Source organism: Colletes gigas, unplaced genomic scaffold, assembly GCF_013123115.1.
Source record: "Colletes gigas isolate AHSC1104 unplaced genomic scaffold, ASM1312311v1 Colletes_gigas_Sc00015, whole genome shotgun sequence".
Classification (NCBI taxonomy): Eukaryota; Metazoa; Arthropoda; class Insecta; order Hymenoptera; family Colletidae; genus Colletes; species Colletes gigas.
Genome location: NW_025106644.1, coordinates 4,029,283 through 4,050,147, shown reverse-complemented (window position 1 = coordinate 4,050,147; position 20,865 = coordinate 4,029,283). Strand labels below are relative to the sequence as shown.

The following is a 20,865-nucleotide window of genomic DNA, read 5'->3' as shown; positions in this document are numbered from 1 at the left end:
ATTAGCTATCGATCATCGGTGCACCGCGTTAAAAATATTTAATTTATTTGAATCGTCGATGGGATCTTGCGTTAGCTAATTTTGGCCTTGCACAGACCAAAACCCCCCTGGATTCTTTTCTCTTCCGGCTGACGGGTCAAAGTTAAATCGCGACTACCCTTCCGGCGACGGGGTGTTGGTAAATCGACGCTTTGAACTTGAGCCTCGAGACGCTCCTCGCCTCCTCGTTCTTCCTTCAATAGCCAAAGGGCCTTTATGTAATTAGAAACTTACGAACCGGTTTGGATAATCCGCCATTGGCGTTCTTTCCACCTTCTTTTTTTTTAAGCGCCTAAACTAGCTTTTTATCAGCCCATCGGACGTTACTTTTTCCCTTCGACCCCTTTATGCTCCTTTTTTATCGTGATTTTGTTGCTAGTTCCTTTTTTTCCCGGCGGCCATCTTGGATGATCCGCGTTTCGCTCCATTATGAAATACTTTCCGGGCGGGGAATTATGGAATACGAAATAGCTGGCGTGCGCGTGAGATTACGAGGATACTTTGTGAAATTAATGGCACGGAAATTAATTATTCCGCTCGTCACGGCGAAACGGTGATAAACGTCGAGTTCCGTCGAGTAGACCGCGCGAACACGAATTTCCAAACGCTGTCGAGCTTTGCCAGCTTTTTTTTACCCCCCCCTTTCCTCCGATCTCGAGCGACGAGTTTCATTTTCAAAGAAGCTCCGTGCCAGCTGCAACCCTTCCAGCGTATTAAATTGTCTTCGAGCAAATTCGTTTGGCCCTTCGAAAGGGAGTCGCTCGCGAAGCGTTAAATCACGATTCTACTCGACAAACACGACTAAGTATTTTTCGATACGATTCGAATGGAGGTTTGTTTGGCTCAATCAAGATCGGAGGGAACTTTAATTAATCGATTTACATCGAAAGCAAGGTTAGGAAACGTCCATTAAGGTCTCCGTTTGCGTAGCCATTGCTCTTCCAGGTTCAAAAGACGTTGAAACATCTATTGCATGTAAATGCGCGTGCATAAAGGCGAAGAATAGACTGGGGCATCCTGTCTGGTGTAAAAGTGCAGCGGGAAGAGTGCACGCCCAGTTTCGGGCTTCCCCGTAAAAGCAATGGAGCTGAAATGCTTGCGCAACTACATAGGATTGTATCGAAACGGGGAATCTCCGACCGTTTCGTTCCGATTGTTCCCGTTTTACGAAATGGGCCACCTTCGCAGCCCTGTTCCACTCGTTTAAGCGCCATTTGCTTAACCTCTTTGTAGAATTAGTCGAACATTCCAACAAGGGTCTTCGAGTCGCGAGACTCGTGAAAATATAAACTGTTATTTGATTCGAGGATAGTTTGAACTGATTGGAACGGATAATAGATGGCGTGTGTGCTCGATAAGACGCATTAACAGGCCACGAGTAATTACGGAAATTATGATTTTAATTACCAGAGTGCATTGCTTTTAAACTGAGGAGGAGAGGGGGGCCTTTGATCGCGTTCCCTCCGTTTCTTTCATTTTTTTTTCTCTCTTTTTCTTTACCTTACGATACGTTCGGTTTTTCTTTTCCACCCTTTCGCCATCGCGTAATTGACGAGCGTTTTTCCTTGCTTCACCGGCACCGGGAAAGTCCTCTAACGACGTTATTGTTTGAGTTATGGCGAGCAAGTTTATGGAGAAGCGTGGGAGGGCTGAGGGAATCAAACGACGCCCGAAACTTTATAATGGAAAGCATACGTCAAGTTGACAAGTAGCGACGAAGGTTCCCCCTCCCCTCCAGCTGTCTCCAGTCCGGGGGAAAATCGTGGACTGGATTTACGAAAGGTGAATGCATTTTATATGTACGTTGAAATGGTGGTTTCCACGATTCGTTTGTTTTAGGTAGCTTTCGCGATCGGGTAACACTTTTTCTAGGTTAGGTTCTCTGTCGATCGAAGGAAAAGCGCGGGAAATGGCGTGAATCGATATTTTCCGGAATCTCGGGGCTCACTATTCATTATCAGACGTACACTCGACGCGTATCAATAGCAATTGCGGCCTATGGAGTCCGATAAGTAGCAATTGATAACGCGTGGACTGCGTTCCAGTGAAAATGGCGTCGGTACATATTTTCTCGGGGCTCCAGATTATTATTTGTGACCGATATCTTCGTCACGCGTAGTAAAACACACCGAGTGTTCGATTACACGACGATACACTCTGTAACAAAATTTTTATCTCACGACAAATGGTCATTTTTATGGATTCCGTAGAACGTTGAGTTGCGTTGTAGGTGGTCGAACCGAGTAATTACTCGTTAACAAGGCATATGTCGGGCATTAAGTAGTCACAGCGTGGAGCAGGGATTTGTCAGGCACAAGTAGTAATGGATCGTCAATGTCGGCCATCCCGGAGGTCGCAGCGCTGGGATTTGTCAGATGACAAACGTTAACGAGGAACGCATCGTTGTCGGTTATCATCGAACAACACCTTTACGGTCGCAGTTGAACATTTTTTCAAACGCGAACCGGTAAATTCCACGCTGTCCCCGCAGCGACTCCCGACAGAAAACTTTCAAGTAATTACGAAATTTAATTACGAACTCGGAAATATAATTTCCTTAACGAAATTAACCGCGATTTAACTCCTCCAGATAGGGGAATACAATAATAATTACATAACTTGCGTTGCAACAACTTTTACCAGTTAAGGTTCGTTAGAATGATAACATTTCGATTCTAATTCGTTAAAAGTTGTAATGGGGTATTCTAGAGGCCAAAATAGGGCGAAGATCAAGAATATCAATTTTCCGCCTCGTGGCTCGTTAAAAAGTTATTAACAATTGCACCTCTACGCAAGTTGACTATCTAGAGACGCCACTGTTAATAACTTTTAAACGAGCCAAAAGGCGAGAAATTTTATTCTTGGTTTTCGTCTTATTTTGGCCTCTAGAATCTTCCATCAAAATTTTTCCCAAGGTCGAGGCTCCGTTAAAAAGTTATTAACAATTGTACCTCTACGCAAGTTGTCTATCTAGAGACGCCACTGTTAATAACTTTTAAACGAGCCAAAAGGCGAGAAATTTTATTCTTGGTTTTCGTCTTATTTTGGCCTCTAGAATCTTCCATCAAAATTTTTCCCAAGGTCGAGGCTCCGTTAAAAAGTTATTAACAATTGTACCTCTACGCAAGTTGTCTATCTAGAGACGCCACTGTTAATAACTTTTAAACGAGCCAAAAGGCGAGAAATTTTATTCTTGGTTTTCGTCTTATTTTGGCCTCTAGAATCTTCCATCAAAATTTTTCCCAAGGTCGAGGCTCCGTTAAAAAGTTATTAACAATTGTACCTCTACGCAAGTTGTCTATCTAGAGACGCCACTGTTAATAACTTTTAAACGAGCCAAAAGGCGAGAAATTTTATTCTTGGTTTTCGTCTTATTTTGGCCTCTAGAATCTTCCATCAAAATTTTTCCCAAGGTCGAGGCTCCGTTAAAAAGTTATTAACAATTGTACCTCTACGCAAGTTGTCTATCTAGAGACGCCACTGTTAATAACTTTTAAACGAGCCAAAAGGCGAGAAATTTTATTCTTGGTTTTCGTCTTATTTTGGCCTCTAGAATCCTCCATCAAAATTTTTCCCAAGGTCCAGGCTCCGTTAAAAAGTTATTAACAATTGTACCTCTACGCAAGTTGTCTATCTAGAGACGCCACTGTTAATAACTTTTAAACGAGCCAAAAGGCGAGAAATTTTATTCTTGGTTTTCGTCTTATTTTGGCCTCTAGAATCCTCCATCAAAATTTTTCCCAAGGTCCAGGCTCCGTTAAAAAGTTATTAACAATTGCACCTCTACGCAAGTTGCCTATCTAAAGGCACAACTGTTAATAACTTTTTAACGGAGCCTCGACCGTGAGAAAAATTTTAGTGAAGGATTCTAGAGGCCAAGATAAGACGAAAATCAAGAATAAAATTTCTCACCTCATGGCTCGTTAAAAAGTTATTAACAGTTGCACCCTATGCTCCCTGTATTTACTTTTTTTATTGCTAGGAATTTTTATCGTATTTCTACGATTCTTCGTAAACTACTTGGCGAATAAAAGCATTTATATAGCGGAAGTAATGTCGCCCGTAATACGGTCAGGAAATTTGTTAGGAAGACTCCCGGAGAATCTATAAACCCGTAATATCCAACCATGAAACGCTTGTCTGACTCTTGTATGGTCCCAAGAAATATGGCGGTCGTGTTTTCTTTGCTGCACGCTCGATCGGTCGAAAAATTGTGTGCCGGTTAGGCGAGAAATTGTATCGACAGCTAGGAGGCATGTCTCCGCGTGCTCCCGTTGAAAATTCGATGGGGGCAAACGGAATGGAAAAGGATTTGGCGAGGAGTCAACTTGTTTGTCTGTTCCCTCGGCCATTATGGTTGGATCAAGATCCCAACGACAAGCTCGGAATACTAGAAAATAGAGAGCGTATTTCAATATTCGGAACGTGTAACACAGCGTGTCCCGCGGGACTGACCTCGGTTTAAAGCTTGAAATGTCGATAGTAATTCTTTTCAATGTTGCATGAGATAAAAATGTTTATAGAACTTTCGTGCACGGGTGCTCCTTTTTCAAGGGAAATATTTGACTTGCAGAAAAATGTCTGCCAGATATTGGTTCGGTAAATTAGGTTAATCGAGGTTATGGATTTCTGTGAATGTAATTGTGAAAGACAACGAGGCACGAGCTAAAGTTAAACGATGTTATCGCCAGGGTTTTCTAGATAAGCCGAGCAAACTGCGTCCTCCACAATATTTCCCGATGAAAATATTTGACGATATGCGACGTGTCGCCTGGCGTCGTTCGCGTCTCTGGATTTTGGCCCGAAGAATTTCGGTAAAGTGCATTGGTATCCCCCGATATCTGGCGTGTGTACATTTGCGAGTAAATATGCTTGAGGAACGAGCCCCGAGAGAGTTGCGATCCGAGCCACGCAGGAGGCGATTGCGCGCTTCGGGGACGTTACTTGAATGGCAAACAGGGCCTGAATCCGGAGTAAGAAGGATGCCGCGAATATTTCCAAATGGAAATATCTATCTTTCACGATAACCCACTCTTCTTCATACGTCGAATTTCAACAGTCGTCCATTAAAATTACAGAAAATATTTCTATTTCATTTCTTCGAACGAGAAATTAGTCACCTGATTACGGGGAGCAAGGTTTTCGTTTGAATTTCGCGGTTGCGTCGACGAGAATCGATGTATCGATCTTCGAGAATTATCGATTCCTCGATATATCGACGAGAATCGATGTATCGATCTTCGAGACTTATCGACTCCTCGAGATATCGAAGAGAATCGATATATCGAGAATATCTTCGAGATTTATCGATTCCTCGAGATATCGAAGAGAATCGATACATCGAAAATATCTTCGAGACTATATCGATTCCTCGAGATATCGAAGAGAATCGATATATCGAGAATATCTTCGAGATTTATCGATTCCTCGAGATATCGAAGAGAATCAATACATCGAAAATATCTTCGAGACTATATCGATTCCTCGAGATATCGAAGAGAATCGATATATCGAGAATATCATCGAGACTAATCGATTCCTCGAGATATCGATATCGAAACCAAGTCGATGTTTACCGCGGTAAAATCGTACGTCGAGCTTTCGTTGTTTGTAGAGTATTCGACGATGTTTCGCGACGCAAACTCCTTCAACGAAATCTTGCAACTCGACAGTTCAAAAGTTTCAACCCTCGAAAAAGAGGTTAGAGGGAGGGGGGAGAAAAAAAGGAACTCGTATCGCGGGGGAATCGTAAATGAGAAGGTCTCACGACCACCGTTTCCTACGTTGTTTCGTTTTACGGGGCGTAAATAATAAATGCGACGTTCGTCTTATTTCCGTAACCGCTCTGTCTCTTCCGGGCTTCTTTATACCGCGTTTTCATTCGCTCCGCGACTCTTCTTCACCGCGCATTATAGAATTAAAGATTCTCAACGCTCGTCGCGTTCCCGGCATAATAAATTACACTCAATATGTGGCGGTTTTAATCCTCCGCTGACCTGGAAATGTTTCATTATCGAATAGCAGGTTCTCAAGAGGCGGTGCCATAAGTAACCGGATATATCCGCCCGGGGGTGGTCCATTATTGGCGATACGATCCATGGAAAGGCGATTCTTTAAAGGAAGACAGTAGTTCCATTTCTGCCGGATAAAAAAAATATTTTAACAATATTTCTTTTCAATATTAGAACCACCAGACAAAATGACCCCTTCATAATTTCTAATAAAAATTATAAAATACTCGAATTTTTGCAAATTTATTGTGCTTCTCTATAAGCGAATAAATAAACATTTCCATTGCACTTGTTCTATTCATAGTTAACATTAGAACCACACAACAAATTAAAATGACCCATTACTAAGTGCTAATAAAAATTATAAAATTAATACTCGAATGGAATTTTTGAATATTCATTGTGTTCCACTATAAGAGAATAAACAAACATTTCCATTGCATTTGTCCTAATCATGGTTAACTCTAGAACCACCAAGGCAGACAACATGACCCATTAGTAATTTCTATAATAATAAAAATTATAAAATACTCGAATTTTTGAAGATTTATTGTGCTTCTCTATAAGCGAATAAATAAAAAATTCCATTGCACTTGTTCTATTCATAGTTAACATTAGAACCACACAACAAATTAAAATGGCCCATTACTAAGTGCTAATAAAAATTATAAAATTAATACTTGAATGGAATTTTTGAATATTTATTGTGTTTCTCTATAAGAGAATAAATAAACATTTCCATTGCATTTGTTCCATTCATAGTTAACATTAGAACCACCAAAGGAGTCAAAATCTCGCATTAACAATTTCTAATAAAAAATTATAAAATTAATACCCAAAATACAATTTAAAAAAAAATCATTTTCTATACTAGAATTAATAAGCTTCTATTTCCAATGAATTATATATTTTTTCGAGTGCCTATCGTTTCAATTTCTTCTCAAATAAATAAACTATAATTGTGTTAAGCAGTGTTGCAAATACGTTAACGTAGACATCGTCATTGTAGCTCGACTTTCTATGGTCTCGTCGGCTAGATGCGTAGTATGTCGCGTCGTAAACCACCTGTTTATCCCCCCAGTGTTCTTACAACAACAAATTGCAACCATACGCGACGCGTGCAACCGTTAATAATCGTATGTACCGTGGGTATGCAAAGTTCGCCGCGGCTGCTTTGACGATTCGGGGTCGATATCGAGGCGCGTGTCGCGAAACGAGGGTCGAGAGCGTTCTTGATCGACGGTCTTTCAGAAAGATGACAAATAGCAGCTGCGGATACCGAAACGAGGGCCCGCGATTCATTTTCCCGGACTCTGTAGTTTCCATTTAGAGACAGCTCGTTCGATATTGCCGAACGTCGAGAATTTCATTTTCCGGAGGAAGTTTGCCACTGACAGCCAACCCCCCCCCTCTGTCACCAGTAATGTAATATAAGGGTTGAATAGCCTTAGAAAAATTTTTTATTTCGGTAATTTCGCGTGAAAAATATTGGCTTAGAATTTTTAATAATAATTACTAAATTTTCAAAGAATCTTTTTTTATTTCGATAATTTCATGTGAAAAATATTAGCTAAGGATTTTTAATTATATTATGAAGTTTTAAAAGAATTTTGTCGAGTATAAGGGTGAATATCTTTTTTTTAAGAATTTTTAATTATATTATGGATTTTTAAAAGGATCTTTTTGATTATAAGGGTTGAATATCTTTGAAAAATGTTTTATTTCGGAAAAATATTGGATTAGAATTTTTAATAATAATTTCGAAATTTTAAAAGAATTTTTTTGTCTTTTTTTATTTCGATAATTTAGTGTGAAAAATATCAGCTAAGAATTTTCAATTTTATTACGAAATTTTGAAAGAATCTTTTTGAGTACAAGGGGTGAATATCTTTGAAAAATCTTTTTTTATTTCAGCAATTTCGCGTAAAAGATATTAACTTAGACTCTTATCATTGTAAGAGGGAGTTTTAAAAGGATCTTTTTGAATATAATGGGTGTCTCGTAGTAAATTTATGAAACGCTGTTAACCCTTTCGCCTCGAAATATCTCGGTTTTACGATGTCGTTGGAATAATGCTACCAGAGATATCTCGTTATTGTGATCTCGCAGGTACCGACGTAATGGACGCGATATCTCGGCTCTATTATTGATAGAAAGTGTCTTACTCAAAAATTTCGCTGGCATAATTTATGAGACATTTTACAAGGAACGTTTTAGAATAATTTTGAGCCACTTATAAACTGCAGATATTAATGCATTTAATTTTCAAGCAACAATGCACTTAATATACAAAAGTGTACAAAATATATTACATTTTTGCTTTGGAAAATTATGAAGCAAAATACAAATTATTATATTAAGTCTATTTCTCTACTTTCTTTCATTCATACATAGTGCAAGTATTGCAAATTACTTTTCTAAAATATCCTCCCCCATTCTCACCGCCATTTTGTAAATTTACCACCAGAAATCGCTCACGAAGTCTCTAGACAGTATTTTTTAAAAAACTGTAAAATTTTGCACATAATAGAAGCTTTTAAAAGCGACACAAGCCTCCGCCATTTGCAAATTAATTCTCAATGCACAAAAATATTATTGAAACGTGCAATTTTTGCACCGCGATAAAGTGCATCAAAAGGGAAGCTCGAATCCTCTTTGGGAGTCGTGGCGTTGCACCGCTCTTATTTTGAAATTCCCTTTGATAATCCCCCGAACGTCAGCGACCAACAACATGGCGGCTCCCCCGCGACGCGTTACGCCATTGGACGCAAAAAGCCTCCCGTCGAGTTTCATAATTTTTTCGTCGCGTACGGCGCGAAATTCAAATTACCGATCGTGGAAGAGCGCGCGCGCGCGGTACGAAAAACGACGGGTAAAACTTCAAATAAAATTAACTTCCTGGCAGTCGTTGACAACTGAAACCCTTCGTAACATTCGCGTGCAAATGTAACGCTTTCATCGCCCCCGGAAAGCCAGCCAGCGACACGATAAAGCTATTAAGCGAAACGATGTCAGACCTTACGGACCCTCCGCGATACGTTTTAAACACGGTCATATTCGTCGCGAGTTCTACTCGTAAAATACCGAACTATTTTCGTGTGTTTAACGTTCCCCCGGCCGAGTCACGTTTCTACGACTCTCTCGATGCCGGGGCGGATTAGAAGACGCCGTGGCACGGGTTTCCCCGGTAATTGCAGCCGCCTTTTCCGCGACTAATACGCGGATATTGAATTGCAACCGAGCCAACGACGAGTGAAATCCGTTTGACAATTTCGAACCCACTGGTTTCGCGTATGATCGAACCGCGAACACCTACACCGCGCCGATACGTGTCTAATTCGCCGTGAAGGGGAACAATAACGTCGGCGGGGCAAAACGACCGCAAAGTATTCCGTTGCGGCCTGGAAAACCCTTTGCAATCCTCCAAAAATGAAAAAAATACAATTTTCCATCGCCATTTTTCTTTTTTAACCCTTAAGTGGACTCACAATCTTAAATTGTTTTATTTAATATTGTTTTTTAGTAGTTTAGTAAACGCTAATCAACTTTTCTTTGAAGCATTTAGAAAAATAAGTTCTCAAATAGTTATATTGGCATACAGGGTGCTCGACGCCATTAGGCAAAGGAATGGGGGATTCAGGGGGCCAAAATAAGACGAAAATCAAGAATATCATTTTCTGCCTCGTGGCTCGTTAAAGAGTTAACAGTTGTGCCTCTAGATAGGCAATTTGCGTACAGGCGCAACTGTTAATAACTTTTAAACGAGCCATGAGGTAGAAAATTTTATTCTTGATTTTCGTCTTATTTTGGCCTCTAGAATCCCCCACTAAAATTTTTCTCACGGTCGAGGCTCCGTTAAAAAGTTATTAACAGTTGTACCTCTACGCAAGTTGCCTATCTAGAGGTGCAACTGTTAATAACTTTTTAACGAGCCATGAGGTAGAAAATTTTATTCTTGATTTTCGTCTTATTTTGACCTGTTGAATCATCCACTAAAATTTTTCTCACGGTCGAGGCTCCGTTAAAAAGTTATTAACAGGTGTACCTCTACGCAAGTTGTCTATCTAGAGGTACAACTGTTAATAACTTTTTAACGGAGCCTCGACCTTGGGAAAAATTTTAGTGGGGGATTCTAAAGGCCAAAATAAGACGAAAATCAAGAATAGAATTTCTCGCCTTTTGGCTCGTTTAAAAGTTATTAACAGTGGCGTCTCTAGATAGACAACTTGAGTAGAGGTGCAACTGTTAATAACTTTTTAACGGAGCCTCAATCAACAAATTACTATTCTTGATTTTCGTCTTATTTTGGTCTGCAGAATATAGCATTTCATTTTTGCCCCATGTTGTCGAACACTTTGTATATTAAACAATTATTAATTTAAATTTGCAGTGGCGCCAGTAATCCATTTAAGGGTTAACCCATAGTAACTTTTATTTTACTAGTCCCTGGAGACTCTTTACAATCATTTTATTGCTATTTTCCTTCTTCAGTGGTAATTTTTAGTTGTTTATCCATTCCTACGGTCTCCTCTCCGCGTATCTCGGCGCCGATTTTCCGGAAGAGCATCGTTAGCCGTTAATTACATTCACAGTACTTAACGCCGTGGAGAGACGGTGTTATGGAAGCATCGATCGTTTTCTAACCCATTTCACGGAGGATGCTCGCGATCGTGTCCTAGTCGGTGGGCGTAGCGTGTTTTTCGGGCAATTAGTGTCGCCATCCTTGTTGCATTATCTGCGCGGTAATAACGTAAACGTCCCCCTTTTGTACCCGTTGGGGCCGAAACTGCCAACTCCTGGAGTTCCCCGACGCTCAAAACTTTGCCAAGGGAAATTACAAACAACGACGACGATATATCCCTCCCCGCAACCCCCACCTCCCACCCTCGTCTCGAGGAACCACGGGTCCCCGAGCATATTTACGTTCGCGTAAAGGCGATGGGTCTGGGGTTTGCAAAGGGCGAATTCGACATTGCTGGACCAACGATAACTCCTCGGAATCGATGCTTCACGATCTCGTCATCTTACGGGGGTTCCCCGCGGTAGGATTTTACACGAGAAGGGACGGCCCGCAGGAACCACAAGCGACATCCCCCAAAATCGAATAGCTTCGAAGCGTTTTAGATCTTATTAGAGATGCATTCGGAGTCGATGCAATCGAGATTCTGGAATTGAGGTTAGATGTAGCTATTATGTGATGGGAGACGAAAGATAACCTAAGTTATAGGTTAGGAGAAAAGAGAATTCACTTTAAAAGCTCGTATAAAATGGTAGTAATACAAATTTATATCAAAAAACAGTATTTCAATTGCTGGTTTCCTATAAATGCTTCTTTCATACCTGGTACCAAAATGGTGGCTCGAATTCCAAAGCTAGCATAATAAAAAAATAAATTTAAGTTTCTATCTATATTGGAAGACTTTATAGTTGTTGAGTAGATTCGAAAAACAATATTTCACTTCCAAAACCTTTCATAAAAAATTAATATAATTCTCTATCTATATTAGGACACTAAATAATTTTAAATAAATTCAAAAAATAATATTTCACCTCGAAAAGCTCGCAAAGAACAGTCTCAATACAAATTTCTATCAAAAAACAGTATTTCAATTGCTCGTTCCCTATAAATAAAGCTCGTTTGACACCCGGTACCAAAATGGCGGCTCGAATTCCGACCTGGCGAACGTTCCCATCGGAATTTAGACGAGTTTGTCGCCAGTATCGGTGTTCGATTTGCAGCGGTGCGACGCCAGGGTGATTTGGCACGTTCAGCACGCGCCTCGGATTTGGAAACAACAATCGCGTGTTTGCGCTGGCCGGAAAAATGCCTGAAAAAAGGCGACACGCGTCCATCGAAGTTGATATTCCCGTAACAAATTTTATTTACGGTTTTCATTTCCTCGAATATTTTTCATGCTTTGATTAATCGAATACAGGGGCAGAGAGGGGGGGGGGGGTGGGAATTAATGGAAAATTCTGTTCATGAACCGCGTTTTCGACGTTGAAACGTGCAAACGATATTACACGGGGTTTCCGGAGCACGCCGGATACTTGATAATTTATTTAATATACGTTACGCTATCAATTTTGACGTTGTAAATAATGCACGGGCGTTCGATAACCGGGGAAACGCATTCGTACGGAATATGTTAACCCCGTTTCGAATTATATTATTGCCGGAATGCGGTTTCCGATGTCGCGAGTTCGACGTTACGTGTCGCGGTAATTAACAATGCAGCTTTCGAATAAATCTGATCGGGGGGGGAAACATTACGGCGTCTTTACGGGCTCGATTTATACACTCCATTCAACGAGACCAAACTTACTCCCATCATCAAGCCTCATAAATTAAAATCAACTTTTTATATTAACAAAGTATTGTTTTTTGTGGTTATTTTTAGAAATTAGGGTGGATGGTCCACAAGCATGCAATCTACTTTCTAACTACCCAATATTCTCGAAGTGACATTTTTTTTTACTTCATGCAATACATTTTCCACATTTTCTTTCGGGTCAGAGACTACATTATATATTTAAAAATGAAAATATAATATCTCAATCATCTCAATCCCTTGGTTATTCCTCATCCAAGCTCAAAATAAAATAAAATTGAAGCAAAATTAGTACAAAATTAAATAGTGTACGTTTGAAATATAATTTGCATTTAAGTCTCGGTGAAGAGGTTAAGCTGGGCTAAGCTGGGTTAAGCTGTAACCACTCAACATTCCTGAAGTGACATTTCTTTCTTACTCCATGCAATACATATTGCACATTTTCTTTTGAGTCAGACACTACATTATGTATTTTAAAAAAATATTTAAACACCTCAATCCCTTGGTCATTCTTCGTCCAAATTCAAATTGAAACAAAATTATTACAAAATTAAATAGTGTACGTTTGAAAAATGATTTGCAATTAAGTCTCGGTGAAGGGGTTGAGGTGCGTTGTAAAAATAAATTCTAGGGCCAGAAACGTCCAAATTTCTCGCAGTTTCTTCCCCTGTGGAGGATCGAGACAGTTGTATCCTAGTTCCCCCGTATGTTTAGTTTGTTGATACGAGCCACTTCGACGCGTCCTCGAATGGGATGCAAACCGTATCGACGGTCGTTTCGGGATCCTTCTCGGTGCGCATTCTTCCGGAACTGGGTTAAGACCCGAATTAAATTTTCCCTCGCCCCGGCCGCGGCGAAATCCTATTCGTTTCCGTCGAGGGTTGAAGGTGAAACGAAATTTCCGAGCCGCTGGCGTAGAAACGGCTTTTCGGTCGTCGGATACGAAACTTGCGTGCACCTAAACCGATGGGGAACGATAAACTTGACCGTCTCGAACCTTACAATATTTTCTCTGTTAACCTAACCTCTCATATTACCATTCATTTTCAAGCAAACATACTTATTTACATTTTTTAATTGGCCAACAACACAATTATTATAAATAAAACTTGTATTGTTCAATTTTTATTTTTTAATATATTTCTAAATTTGATAAATATTTTAATTTTAAATATTGGTCACAGTCCATACAATTATTATAAATAAAATTAACATAGTTCAATTTTTATTAAATTTTATAATCTCATTCCCAAATTTAATAAATATTTTAATTTTAAATATTGGTCACAGCACTGTCCACACAATTATTAGACTGTGGATATTTATGCATTTATGGAAAATTTAAATTTTCAAAAACCTACAAAAAGCAATTAATATACAAAAATTTTGGAAATATTTAAAATAAGGAATTATTATATTTAGGGATTAAAACCACCCTCCCCATTTAATTAATTCCATTAATAAAAATACGAATTTGCATAAAGACCCCCAGCCTAATAAAATTAACATAGTTTAATTTTTGTGATTTTGGCCAGTGTATCTTGTTAAATATGAGCTTGAGGGTCGCCATTTTCCCCTGAAAGGGTTAAAACAATAATTCGTGGCTTTGTCCCAAAACTACCCCCCCTCTCCCTACGAGAAAGTGTCAGGACATTGATTCACTTTTTCCCCATTTCTTCATTCACACAGGCGATATAATCTCCGAGGGGAATTGATGATCCACTCCGGCTCGACCAACCGTCGAAATTGACCGGTCGAAGGCCGATTACCGGAAACAGACGACCAAAAATGTGACGCGAGGCGAACGCTCGACGCTCGGGGCTCGAACAGAGAAGACTGGACGATTATTGGAAGCGTGACATTGGATTCGCAGTGAGTAGTCGCAAATATGATTTCCCCGAAATGCGCCACGGTCTCGGTTAGACGAACATTTTTTCATTTTTTTTCACTGCCAGTTTCACCGTGTTTTACGGCGTGTCACGGCGCGTCGTGTTTCCCGCGACGAATAAAAAACGTACGTGAGTTTTTTCGACAGTTTATTCATCGTGTGACGTCCATTTTATTCTTTGTAAAAATGCTACGCAAGGGACGTCTGTCTAATCGAGTCACGGCTGCTCTATTATCACTATTCTGCACGTTTCTACAGAATTTTTAAGATGCAAATTTTACTTACACTTATCCATCGTTAATAACTTTAAACGCGAGAATTAAATTTTTATTGAAAATCACATTCAGATTAAAATGTGGTGAGAGTATTATCAACGCATTGGCGAGATTCCCCTGAGTAAAACGAGTACAAACACGACACCATTCAGACAATTTTTAATCATTCAAAATTCGGAATTTTTCAAAAATAGTTTGAAAAATTAGTAAATCAAAATTGAAACTAGTACGAACCAGGTCGTGTTTGGACTCATTTTACTCGGGAGAATCTCGCCAATGCATCGATGATACTCTCACGAGGATACAAGTATAAAAATCTCACGATACTATTATCAATCTATTTGTAAGATTCTTCCAATTAAAACTAGTCCAAACACGACACCATTCGGACTACTTTCAATTTTAAACTTGCTCAAAATATTTTTGAAAAATTCCAAATCTTGTATAATTAAAAATTGTCTGAATGATGTCGTGTTTGTACTCGTTTTACTCGCGAGAATCTCACCAATGCATTAATAATACTTTCACCCCAATTCAATTTAAATAAAATTAATTTACTATCAAACGACAATGATAGTCTTTCGTTCAAAGTTTTAATAGACTATCCACTGTTCTGACGCAGTGTCCAATGCAGGAAATACGAGCTGGAGACGACCCGCGAAACAGTGGCGCGAAAGATTGCATAATTTATCACTACTCCGTATCTCGAGGCCATAAAACATTATGAAAGTCTCCATAACTCTCCATCGAAGCGACTGTAGGTATCCTGGAATCGACCATACTTCCGTTTCTTTGTTCGAGAAAAAAGGAAAGATAGTTTCAATGTCCGTTCCGGGGGGACTTTGGATCGCAGTTTGGAAAAACGTCAGCCACCGATTGCTCATAAATTATTCCGCTGGCAGCGCGCCTCATACGGTTAAAATATTCAAGATGTTCGACCCGGATTCGCGCCATGGGACAATCGAGGATACTTTCGAGGGGGACATTTTACGGTTTTAACGTTTAATCTTTCTGGATAATTAATCGTCCGTTGTTTCGTTTTTGGGGGCGAAAAAAGAAAAATGGTTTTGTCGAGGGGAAGTCTGACCGCAAGGACGGTCATTAATCGAAACCCGGAATTGGAGGTTTAATTCGTCAGTTTGAGCGTGGATAATGGAGCCCCGGCGCATATTCGATGATTTAAATCGTGGAACGCTCGTCGCGCTAACCCGTTTATCCGGTCCATTGGGCAGCCAGTCTATTTGTGCTTCCCCGTAACGCTTCTCTCCTCGTGGAAACCTGATGTTTTTTAAAGAATTTCGAAAGACTCTTTCGACTACGAGCACGATGGATCTCGAGTATATCGGTTTTTAGATTATTAGGCTCGGCGAAAGTTTACGCGCTTTCTCATTTGGGCAACCGGATATACGTTTTAAAGGGCTTGACGATACTCTGGGCCAAGTAAAAACAAGTGGCTTATTGCGCAAGTTCGGTCCAAGCACCTTCCGTTTCTTTGGTTACAGTTCAGCGACGGTTATTAACGCCTGCTGCTCCCACGAACGTAGAATCACTATTGTTAAGTAACCTAAAAATTCTATCAAAACGTAACGAAGATTTATACATTTATAAAATTAATTCTAACGTAAATCTTTCATTTCGGTTAAAATTTAATGGCGTCCATGTTGTGTATCTCGTGGGCGGGAAACGAGCTCTTTTCAAAATTATCTTTGTCAAATTTAGACACAAAATTATAAAATTATCTAGAAATTGTGTTAAAACAAAGATCTATATTGTGTTTATAAAATTAACTCAAATAGCATCCATCTTTTGGCGGGAAATGAGATTTTTTCAAAATTATCTTCGTAAAACTGACATATAAACTTGCAAATTAAATGATGTTTACATGTTTTTTACTACAACTTAAAGTTATATTTTCAACATACAATAAAATTTTATGAAAAACAGTAAATTAAAGCTATTATATGATAAATTATATTATGAAGCTAGTATATTATTGATTTAAAACTTGTTTAATTTTTTATTAAAATGTAGCTCAAATGTAGGCTATTAAAACATTGATATTTTTAATTGTTTACCCACTAATGAGCCTGAAGATTGTTATATTTTATTTATTCATGCAATCTTCGAACTTTGTCACAATATTTACTTGTTTAAAATTTCTTTAAATTCTTGAGTGACAAATTTTGTTTTTCTATTTGTGTTTTATTATTAATTTTGTCACGTAAACTTTTAGCAAACAATATAAAGGGATACAATTGGTCCTGGTGGGGGGAAGTCCCGTTCGATTAACGAACGGTTCCACTCCGAAATTTTTTTCAATCGCCAGAGGGGAAGTTGCGGAAACCGCGCGATCGAGTTTTCCGGCGAACCGTTTTCCCCCGGCCCGGTCCTCGAAAACTTGGAAACTGTCGAAGCCATGACCCGGTTCATCGTCGAAGTCGATGTAACGGCGAACATACGAATGCTCCTCTCATGTTCGAGTCAATTAAGCTCTATCGATTGCCTCGGTGACAAAGACAAACCCCGGACTGCTCGAACGGGTACCGTTCCGTGGTTGAGAAGCGGCGCTCATTGCCGCTTTATTAACGGGTCGATCGTCGAATTAAGGTATCGGTTCGCGAAAATAGCTTCGGCGGATCCTCCGCCCCGGCTAGTGCTTTGCTGCGGAGTACCTTGGATAACTGACGCAAGAGCCGACGGAGCAACGAACACCGGGGGTTCCCCCCCCCAACAACGGAAGTCCGAGCTTATCGTCCGAGGAGCGGGCGTTATTAATAGCGCGACAGACGAAACAATGGCGATTTCAGAAATGCTTTATCGCGAGCTCGACAAATGGAAAGCGGATTAATTAGTCCCGGGGAGGAGAGAATTCGGGTCAGCGAGCGAACACGGAGGACCCCGGGAGTCTCTGTTGCAATTTTCTCAAGCAACGCGAGACAAATAAACGTTACCCCGGCAATATTCCGTTGCTTGAAATTTCCTTCTTTCGCCGTTAGTCGCTTTCGCGGATAATTAATGGCCTCTTCAATGTTCAAGGATTCCCGCGTAACGGCGTTCAAATTTAAAATATAGTCGATTTCCACCGGTTAAATTAACTCGCATGATCGAATTGATTTTTAAATCTGGCGTTAATAGTTTCAGAACGTGGTGAGAGTATCGTCAATGTGTCGGCGAGATTCTCCCGATTGAAACGAGTACAAACACGACCTAGTTCGGACTAAAAATATTATTGAAAAATTCGGAATTTAGAGTAATTAAAAATTGTCCGAATGGCGTCGTGTTTGTATTCGTTTTTATCGGGAGGATCTCGCTAATAGATTGATGATACTCTCACGAGGATACAAGTATACAAATTTGAAATCTCCATATTGGATGTCACGAACGCATCTTATCACTTTCGTCTCGGAAAATTATCACTGGTAAATAAACATATGCTGTCGTGTTTGGACTCGTTTTACTCGGGAGAATATCGCCAATACATTGCTAACACTCTCACCCTAAAACAACGCCCTTACAAAATAAAAAAAGAAACTTCATCCCCCTCGATCCACGAATAGCCCAGGAAAATAAATTCAAATGAAGTGAAATCTATTTATTCCTCCCATTTTTCTCGGTAACAACGACATCGAGGCATAATACGAACGGGTTGTGAGTCTTCCAGCCCGTGAGAAGCACGCTCTATGAATTTCTCTACGAAGCGACTTTCGTAAAACATTCACGTCCGTAGGATTCTCTCGGACCATAATCTTTTCTTTCCTTATTCTTGGCTGGTCCAGCTTCGCTCCTTTAGAAATTACGCGAGGGCGGAGAGGTCGGGGGCCTCGTATTCCTGGCGCTCCGTCGGCCGTAAAAATATTCAGCGTCGTTGCTCGCGAATTGTGTTTTTCCCCGCGACGGGGGGAAGAGTTTCCGGTAACCGTCCAAGCGAACCCAACTAACGATTCTTTACGAGACGCGGGCGAGAAAAGTGGCCACGAGGCGCGCGTATTTCGAAGGGAAATCCGCCGGAAACGATCGTCCGTAAGCCGGAAAACGCGTTACACGTTCGAGGGAAGTCCCACATTTTATAAGACGCCATCTTGGAGGGTCCTTTCGCTAAATTTTTTTAACAATTTTTCGAAAAATTTTTTTACCGAAATATATTTACATATATTTTTGGAACACACTGTATATCGATTTTATCGAGAAACGGCAGCGAGGGGAAGTCCATTGTAGAAAAATCCCGGTCGCGGAGAGATTCGTCGCGAGCTTCTTTCGGTCGAACGACTCGACCTTATCCTAAGTACATATTTTTTATTCAAATTCGATTTACCCCCTTCCTATCACGGGCTCTATTTCCAGGGCTTAATATCGCGATAAGCGGCGTTCACGGGGAGATGAAAAGTCCACGAATCAAAAATGAAAGTACGGGTATCGTGAGAATTAGAAAGCGTCCGGGGACGAAAACGGGGACAAGGCTTTAAGGGTGCGCGTGCACTCCTCCGTAGGGGGTGGTACAATACCACCGTGAGTCTCTCTCGTCCAACGGACAGAGACGTAAAGAAAATGGACAAAGGGGAGAGAGAAGAAAAGATAAATGCGTTGACCCGCTCGAGAGTTTTTTTTATTGCTTTCAGCGGCGAATGCTCGCGTTCAACACCGATATTTTCCTAAAACGGCTCCTCCTCCGACGTCGCGGCGCTTGTTAAACCGTCCACGTTCTCCGGGAGCAGTCACGTCGAGCCATCATAGTCTACGCTGCGCGCCGTCTGTCCATCTCTACAGATTCGAGCGTTAGAATTCACTCACTGGTCCAAACTTCGTAAACAATATGTCTGCAATAAAACTTTTACTTCCAAATTTCCATTAAAATGTGGCGAGTGTATCGTCAATATATTGACGAGATTCCCCCGAGTAAAGCGAGTACAAACACGGCACCATTCGGGCAATTTTTAATCATACAAAATTCAGAATTTTTCAAAATTGAAAGTGGTCCGAACCAGGTCGTGTTTGTACTCATTTTACTCGGGGGAATCCCCTTAATACGTTGACAATACTTTCAACAGATTTTAATCTGACCAGCAACATGACTTTCAGTAAAAATTTAATTTTCCTCTGAAAGTTATTAACGCTAGATTTCGTTCAAAATAGGACCTCATTTTCGAACAGTTTAATCTTTCAAGTAAAAACCGAGGCGACAATCCGTTAATTATCGGGGGAACAGTAATTTGCAAGTTGGACTGCGCGTTTCCGATAACAAAATTGATGGCGGTTTAGCCCGTGGGAGGAGCCAAACGGAGACCAACTTCGGTCCATTCCTTCCCCTCGATTTCCCGAAAACTTTTCCCCCGAACAAACGGAAGGAACGAACCGCCGGGGCTTCCCGGAAACTTCCACAGCACGACAAACACGGAATCGAATCGCAATAACGCGAGATTGTCCCTCGTTTTTCCGAGGGATACATTTTGCTCAACGTTGGCGAAAAATTGCAAGCCGGATCGAAACGATCGTCCTTGATTCTTTTTTGCCCTCCCGCTGGGACTCATTAAGCAGCTTTTACCCGGCACGCGAGTCCCCCGGATGAGATTATGCGATAATTAGCGAACGGAGAGCGCGAGTCGAGCGTAATCTTTACACGAGCAAACAACACACGTCGTGTACCCGTTAGGCGAAATTACGCTAAACAGTTCTGCCCGTCGCGAATTTTTACGAGCTCGAGTCGCGAAAGGCGAAAGGCGTGCTCCGACAGTCGTTCGCGGGATCGATTAATTTCCTCGAGTAATTGCAAATGTTCCTGACGGGGGGGTTAGGGCGGTCCTCGTGGACGTCTTAATCCATTCTGGGTCGTGTTGCTTTCTAATCGAAGCGGACGAAGTGCAATCTAGTTATTAATGAAAGAAGAGAGCCTTCGCGGGGCATTTGTTTTAAGGATCTCTCGCCCGGGCGTCTTCCATTTGCAAACATTAAAATTATTACGGAAGATAACTGCGGGGTAGATCGACTGTCAAAACGAGAAGCCTCTCCGGGAAACGTTCGCTTTATATCCCCGGGCAATGTTATGATTCATTAAGGGGCACCGACGAAGCGTAAGTAGTTTTTAACATGACTTTTACCCCGATTGAACGCGAAAACCGTCCGTGGATTCGTGAAGTTTTGAAGCAGTCCTTGAAAATTTTCCGGCGCTGGAAGTTTTGTGTGACCCTCGGGAGGGGCCCCGCCCGGGGATCACGTTCAAAAGTGCATGAATGCAGAAACATACTTGGTCGCGTCACGCTATGCTATGCCATATCACGCCAGGCCACGTGAAATGGAATGCATCGATTATGCAGACTTATCTCACG

The 20,865-nt window shown here is 40.8% G+C and overlaps 1 protein-coding gene across 1 annotated transcript in view; it reads left to right on the top strand.

The window, feature by feature from the left end:
* LOC122400059 (putative tyramine receptor 2) overlaps nt 1-20,865 on the top strand; it is a 47,549-nt gene that overhangs the window by 8,715 nt on the left and 17,969 nt on the right. Inside the window, exon 2 of the mRNA XM_043401266.1 lies at nt 14,072-14,254. The gene's annotated coding sequence lies outside the window, so the exon portion shown is untranslated. The remainder of the gene's footprint in view (nt 1-14,071; nt 14,255-20,865) is intronic.